Raw genomic sequence first — 8,964 nt, forward strand, 5'->3', positions numbered from 1 at the left:
CTATCTTAACCCTAAATTGGATGATGGAGAATGAATGACAAAAAAATCTTTATTTCCTATTTATAGGGATGATTAGTCAAAAGCAAAGGAAGTCATGTGTTAGAACTTAAGAATGACAAAGAGTCAAGGGGTTTGCTTCATCAAATGACCTAAGAGAAGAGTCTGCATTAGCATGTTAAGTAACAAGGCTTAAGGGTATGAATGCTTGAAGGGTGAACAAGCTATTAGAGTTGAAATGTATGAAGGCCAAGCAAAATGGAGGACTAAAATAGAGATCTGTAATCTACAAATAAAGTTGTAAGTTGTTATCAGATCAAGCATGATTGTTACTCTCTAATAATTGCATCAGTCTAGGGTAAATCTTTGGATTAAGGTTGACCTAACAATCATTTGTAAATCTTTTAACTGGGTGACATTCCAAGTGAGTGGTCTAAAGTCCTTTAATAAAGCTCACTCCTAACAGGGTGATTGAAATCCTTTAACAGGGTCACATTTAATAGTTTGTAATGTAACATTTAACAGGGTTGGCCTTTCACAGGGCATCACTTTAGTAGAGTGAAAAAGAGTAGCATGTTACTAGTGGTTTTTCCCAAATTGGGTTTCCATGTAAATCATCATGTCAAATGTGTTGCTAAATCTATTATGTTTCATGTTTATAATTCTGCAAATTGATTTGATAGTAACCTACAAGTTTTAAGTGATTGTATAATCTTATGGATGCATGCATGATAATAAATGTTTTATGGGTTCACTAAATTGTGAAAAGTTTTATTTATACATCTGGGCCTTGGATAACTGATTCACCCCCAGTTACTCTAAAGTATTCCAACAATTGATATAAGAGCCACCTGCTTAAGAGGACTAGTTTGAAGGTACTAGAAGCACAAAGATCAAGATGTCAAAAAGAGAAGTACCCAAGCTTAATAGAGATAAGTTTCCTGCATAGAAAAGTTTGATGAAGCTACACCTTGGAGGACTTGGAGATCATGCACAATCTACCATTACTAATGAGCATGTTGATTCTGTTGGAGCCCCAATAGCCAAGGATATGAAAAAGAAGAAAAAACATAACTAGGAAATGTTTGAGATTGCCTCTGCCCTAAGCTATGTAGAATTTGATGATATCAAAGGTCTTGATAGTGCAAAGAAAATGTGGGATGCTTTAACCACCATCTATGGAGGAGACACTAATGTTCTAAGAGCCAAAGCTAAAAGTCTCAAAGGTAAGTTTGATGATATGAGAATGGAAGAAGGTGAAAATATTGTTGAATATGTTGCAAGGATAAAAGATTGTTAATGCAATAAGAGGAGCTACTGGAAAAATAGATGATGATTCTATACTAAGAAAAGTTTTGAGAACATTGCTGCCCATATATGTTATTAGAGTTTCTGCAATTCAAGAATTGAGATGTATATCAAGGAATAATCTATCACTTGAAGGTCTAGTAGATAGACTCACTATTTTTGAGCTATCTAACTTTGATAATTACAAACTTGAGAATATTGGATTTGCTTTCAAAGCTAAGGCATCATTGAAGGAACTTGATGAGAAGAAGAAGAAGAAAAAGATAAAGTATGTGTCTAATGACAGTGATATAGATGAAGAGGATGTAGAACAACTTGAAGCACTATTAGTAAGAAGATTCCACAAAGGTAAAGGGAAGTTCAAAGGTAAATTACCTATCATTTGTTCCAATTGCAATGAGGTTGGTCATATTGCTACTAGATGTCTAGAGAAGAAGAACTACATAGGTGGTGACAAGTACAAATGTAGAAGAGACGAAGACAACAAGGATTATAAAGACAAACACAAAAAGTCATGCTACATTGCTAAAGAGAAAACAAAGGATGAATTTGATGAACATGATGATGAAGTGGCAATGAAGAATGAATTTGATGCAGATGAGGCAACTGTACTTGTGACTTGTGTGAACAAGAATGACATATGGATCATTGATAGTGGGTGTTCACATCACATGATTGGAGATAGAAGTAAGTTCATTACCTTGAATTGTTATGATGGAAATAGCATAAGATTTGGTAATGATGCACCATGTTTGATAAAAGGAAAAGGTTTTATCAAACTCACAAATAAGATTTTATGTGACAATGCTTACTATGTTGAAGGACGTAACTATAATTTGTTGAGTGTATCACAATTGAATAATTTAGGATGTAAGGTTGAGTTTGAAAACAAGATTGCTAAGATATATGACACAAATAGAAAATTGATTGGAAAGGGTGACCAGAGTAAGAGTGTTCTATTCTATCTTGACATAGACGATGCTACTTGTCTAGTTATAAAATTTGATAATGTGTGGCTATGGCACAAGAGGTTATGTCATGTTAATTTGATAACCTAGTTAGTATCAACAACATGAGAAAGGTTAGAGGTTTTCTTGAGTTGAAGAAGTCTGATAATATCAGTCAAGTTTTAAGAGTAAATCTCAAACCTCTAAAAAAATACTAGAAATTGTTCATACTAATCTGTGTGGACCAATTGATGTGCAAAGCTACAAAAGATATAAGTACATTATGTTGTTTGTTGATAATTATTCTAGAATGGTGTTAGTTATGTTTTTGAAACAGAAATATGATGTTTTCCAAATGTTTAAGTGGTACTTAGCAAGAGTTGAGAAGGAAACAGGTAAAAGTCTGAAGTGTTTGAGATCTAACAGAGGAGGAGAATTTGCATCAAATGAGTTCAAGATGTTCTATAATGATAGAGGAATCAAAAGACAAACATCTGCCCCTAGAACCCCTCCACAAAATGGAATTGCTGAAATGAGGAATAGATCCATAATGGATTGTGCTAGAAGACTCATAATGGAGAAAAATGTTGCTTTGAAATAGTGAAGAGAAATTGTAAGTACAACTGTCTATACCTTGAACTGTGTACAAGTCAAGAAAGGTACTCGTTCAACACCTTTTGAACTATGGTATGGATACTCACCAAATGTAAAATATTTTAAATTATTTGGAAGTAAATGCTTTATTCTCAAAGACTTTAGAAATGGTAAACTAGATGCAAAAAGTGAAGAAGGTATATTCCTAGGATATTCCATAAGAAGTAAAGCTTATAAGTGTTTAAATACTAACATTAACAAAGTTGTGAAAAGTGAAAATATAAATTTTGATGAATATAGAAAAGTATATAAGGCTAAACCTATGAAAGAACCACAAGAATACAAATCATTTGTATACTTGTATGAAGGTATGCTTGCTGAAGAAGATATTGTAAATCAAGTAACAAACCAACAACAATTTTCAGTGATTTTTGAGTCACATACTATGAATGTCGAGTTGCATTCAAGAATTGAGCTACATTCAAATGCCAAGTTATAGAATGAAGTAGAAGTACATTATGATTCTAGGATTAGTAGAGATGTTGAGCTATCTGACAGAGATGTACATAATGACTCTAAAGTTGAAAGACAACATGAAGAAACTAGAGCTGAACCAAGATTGTCGAAATATGTCAAGCAACATCATCCTACTACACAGATCATTGGAGATAAAGATGCTAGACCAATGATAAGAAACATATTGATAAATGACACATGTTTGTTGAGCATGAAGGAATCCAAATCAGTAAGAGATGCATTAGAAGATGTGGACTAGAGTAAAGCCATGGAAGAAGAGATTGAACAAATAGAGAGAAAAAAAAGACATGGACTCTAGTTCCTAGACCAGAAGACAAAAATGTGATTGACACCAAGTGGGTGGTTAGAAACAAGCTAGATGAAAATGGTGAAGTCACAAGGAACAAGGAAAGGCTAGTTTGCAAAGGATATGCACAAGAAGAAGGAATTGACTATGGAGAGAAATTTGCCCCTATTGCTAGAATGGAAGGAGTAAGAACTTTACTTGCTTATTCTACATACAAAGGTTTCAAAGTTTATCAAATAGATATTAAATTTGCATTTTTGAATGACATATTAGAGGAAGAAGTTTACATAGAACAACTAGAAGGATTTGTTGATGTTAACAATAAAAACATGGTATGTAGATTACACAAAGCTCTATACAGTTTAAAACAAGCACCAAGAGCATGGTACGAGAGACTTCGTAAGTATCCTATGAAGATTGGATTTGAAAGGACTGATGATAACAATAATCTATACATGAAGACAAAGAAAGGCAAAGGTAGTTTGTTATCTGAAATTTTTGTTGATGATATCATATTTAGAGGTCAAGATGCTTTTTGTAAGGCTTTTACAAATAAAATGAAGCAAGAATTTGAAATGTCCATGTTTGGAGAGATCAAGTTCTTTGTGGGTTTGCAAGTATATTAGATGAAATATGGTATATACATCACTCATCAAAATATCTCAAAGAAATATTAAAAACTTTTGGATTGGAGGATTCAAAACTACTAAGTACATCTATGGTGATAGGACACAAATTGTCAAAGAATGGTGATTTAGTTGAAGTGAATCAAACACACTATAGGTCTATGATTGGAAAATTATAATATGTAGTACATAGTAGACCTGATATTGCATTATCTATAGGGATAGTTGCAAGATTCTCTGTTGATCCTAGGGATAATCATTTGATGGTTGTAAAGAGAATAACGAGATATCTGAAAGGAACAAAGGAGTATGGTCTATACTATAAGAAAAATGAGAAATTTGAGTTAAGAGCCTATACTGATGTTGATTGGGCTGGAAACATTGATGAAAGAAAGAGCACCAGTGGAGGAGCATTTTTCTTAGGCAAGAGGCTGGTTACATGGACTAGCAAGAAATAAAACTGCACCTCACAATCCACTGTTGAAGCTGAATATGTTGTTGCTACTGTAAATTGTAAAAAAAATATTGTATGGATCAAACAAATAATCAAAGGTATGAAGGAAGAGATCGTGGAACTAGTGACACTTTATTGTGATAATACAAGTGTAATAAATATATCAAAGAATCGTGTGATGTACACAAATACTCAGCACATTGCAATAAAGTATCATTACTTGAGAGAATTAGTTCAAGATAAAGAGGTGAAGATGGAATATGTCAACAAAAAAGAATAAATTGTTGATATCTTCACAAAAGCATTACCTAAGGATTCTCATGAGCATCTAAGAGGTAAACTAAGGGTGACACCCCTATCAAAGGCTATCTAAGTAACAAAAGAAGTGCCCTACATTAAACAAGCTAATTTTCATATGTTACAAATTGATGCAGAGGATCTTACTTTAGGAGTTGCGTAAAGTAATCAAAGAATTGACACTTCAAATCAGTCACAAAGCAAGGTGACAAAGTAAGAAATTGATGAAACTGAAGAAGTTTATATTTGCATGTTAAGATGACAAGTCTTTGGCATTATTGTCAAAGAGGGAGATAGTTATTGATCAAGGAAAATACAAGAAAGAGGGAGATAGTTATTAATCAAAAGTTATACAAGAGATTGGAGATTTAACAAAGAGGGAGAAACCCTAACATTTGCCTAGTAAGAGGGAGATATAGGACGAAATTCAAAGGGAGTTATAAGGATGACATAAAAGAGCTTTGTAACCTATTCAGAAGATGGGAGTTGTTGATAGAGGGAGAGATTTCAATATAAGGAATCATTTTTAAATTTTTTTTTGTTGGTCTTATTATTTTACCCTAGTTAGTTTGGTTTGGCATCAATACGAAAGAGGGAGATTTTTGAGAATAGATTGAAGGAAATTGTTGAAGAAGGAGATTATTGGGTTTCAATCATTGTTTTGGCACTGGTGTCAAACCTGCTATTTGTTGGTAAGACAACTACTTATATGATTTAAGTACTATCACTTATTTGATTGATGACGATGATTTGATCAAAAGATGTAGCATGTTATTGGTGGTTTTTTCCAAATTGGATTTCCACGTAAATTATTGTGTCAAATGTGTTGTTGAATCTATTATATTTCATCTTTACATTTCTACAAATTGATTTGATGGTAACCTACAAGTTTTAAGTGATCACATAATCTTATGGATGCATGCATGATAATAAATATTTTATGGCTTCACTAAACTAGGAAACATTTTATTTATACACCTAGCCATTGGATAATTGATTCACCCCCCACCCCCCCCCTAGTTATTCTAAAGTATTCAAACACACCAATTATTTGTTAAGGTGCATGATATCTTCTCACATATTTTGCAGGTTTAGTTTCTTTCCTTCTTGATTCTAAACTAGGTTCTTGATTCTTGATTCTTGAAAATTGTACTAGTTTGTGTGTGTGTGTGTACACCAACTACTATCATTTGTATTAAAAGTCAATAGAATTATTGAATTACATGATTTATCAATAATATTTAATAATTGAAAAATGATATGTAATAGTAAAATTTAACTCAAAATGATATAATAATAATATTGACTATATAATCATTAAATTATCATAGTTGGTATATTAAATATTAAAATTATTACTTATATAATAAGCTTAAATATATATTAATCAAATATATTATAATATAAATATGATATTGTAACATACTAAATTGGAAGCAATTCAATTTAGTGATCATTTAGCTCCTTTTTAGTGTATTAGTAGCATATAATTTACTATGCACATGTTTGGTTCAATTTACCTCTATCTTTCCTAGGTTAAATTGAGCTAGGATCTAACACATCCTCCTCTATTTATAATTCATTCTTGTGCATAAAACAAGGTAGGACCTAAACCCTATTCATCCTCATCTTATTTTCTTGAACTTTAAACCTATTTTTGTGTGTAATCATTATTTATATCTAGGAATTCGTAACTATAACTGCATATTTGAGATCCAGAGGGATCTTGTACACTTAGAACCTCCTAGGTGAAGGCGAGGTTGTCACCTACCTAGGGTTGAGAGAGAGGTCATCCTATATGTGGTTAGAGAGTGAGGTCATCTCTTACCCGAGGCACTAAAATCTTGAGATCTCAAGCTCATTACAAATTTTGCATCTTCTCGCCCAACTTAGTTGGCTAAGGATGAATAACATGACATACAGGAAAGAACATTCTTTGGTGGAAATCCCAATTTTACTTAGAGAGATTGCAAGGTGAAAATCAAAAGACTTGTGATTAATCCATTGAAGAAGATGGGTTTGAAGAAAAACATTTTTAATCAAGCACTATGAACACCAACTAATCAAACATTTAAGTCATCACAAAGTTACAAATGCATTTTGGAGATGTCTAGTGTATTTTAGCCCTTGGGAGATCAGAATGGTTTCTATATTATCTTTAGGACTATAGTTTGGTTCTTTATATTTACACATTGGGACTCACTCAACAACACATTGAATGTATTTACATCCTAGGTTTTCACTCTCTACCCTAGTAAATTTGTCCCTATTTTCTTATGGCAATTTGTGACAAAGGGGGCACATTTTGTGATCTTTACATTTCACATTAAATTTACATAGATCTTTGCATTCTAGATCTACATTATAAATTCTCGATACTATGAAACGCTACATGTATCTTAATGACTATTCATAATTATGAAAATAGGGTTTTGGCCAAAGCAAACCTCTATATAGCCACCTAAACACACACTTATTAAATCTACAAAATTTTGAAGATAGTTTTGAGCATTTATTTGAGTACCCTTTTTAGAGAAATTTCCATATTCATGTTTCATTTAGAGTTATGATATAATAGGTTGATGTCAAGGTATTCTCTTACCCTAATAATTTCAACAGTAATTTTGCTATAGCTTTGGAGTCTAGATTACATGTTTATAGATATCTATATCAATTTTAAGCTTAGGTAGAGGTTAATATTATCCTCTACCTAGTGTTTAGGTCAATTTCCATCTTTACCATTTAGGTCATCCTTTGTAGATTGAAAATATAAGACTTATCCAATTCATATTTTTAAGTTTGCATGGGTTCAATGCAAAAATTAGGTCACTTTGAGTTTTTTATCAGTTATAAATCATTTATCTAGGATTCTTGTTCAGAATATTGAATAACTGAGATGGGGTCGATATTAGTTATTTCTCACACTTTAAAAACTTTTCTAACTATTGATTGTATAAACAAATAAACCCACTTCCACTGAAGATATTTTGGTTAATAAATGATAGCACACCTTCAAATAATAAGCATTAAGAATATAGGTACATTGACACAATGAACATCAAATATGACATGGAAACCCAAACTAGGAAAACTCATAAATAATCTAATTCTCATGAAATAAAAAACAACAGTAATTAAGTTGACACCAATTTGTTGGTCTGATACAACAAGGATAACTTCTAGAAAGAAGAAGGGATATTGTCAATATGCTATCTACCTTAGTAGTTACACCCCATAATGTAAAATTACCGAAGGATCACTACCAGAAAGAAAAGTGTGGCCGAAATAGAGCTTAACATTAGGCCTTTGCAACTACTAGTTATGGATTGCTTGCAACTCTTCGATTAACTTGTCTAACTTATTCACACTTCCATTGCAAAGAATCATAAATTTATAACTTCACATCCTTGTAAAGTTTTATACACACATGTATGTATGTGTGTGTGTGTGTGTGTGTGTGTGTGTGTGTGTGTGTGTGTATGAATATATATGTATGTATGCATGTATATATGTATGTATGTATGCATATATGTATGCATGTACATATTAATATATATATATACACATACACACACATATATAGATATACATACACATTATATATACATACATATATACATATATGTATATGTATATATCTATATAAATATATATATATATGTATGTATATGCATTTATCTATGTATATGTATATATGTACATAAATATATGTATATATATACATACATATATATGTATATACATATAAATATATATATACATACATACATATATATACATATACACATGCATATATATACATACACACACACATACATATATATATACATATACATATACATATATATACATATATATACATATATATACATATACATATATATACATATATATATATATATATATATATATATATAT

This window comes from Cupressus sempervirens, chromosome 3 (genome assembly GCF_028749045.1).
Source record: "Cupressus sempervirens isolate cs-2001-9-10 chromosome 3, ASM2874904v1, whole genome shotgun sequence".
NCBI lineage: Eukaryota > Viridiplantae > Streptophyta > Pinopsida > Cupressales > Cupressaceae > Cupressus > Cupressus sempervirens.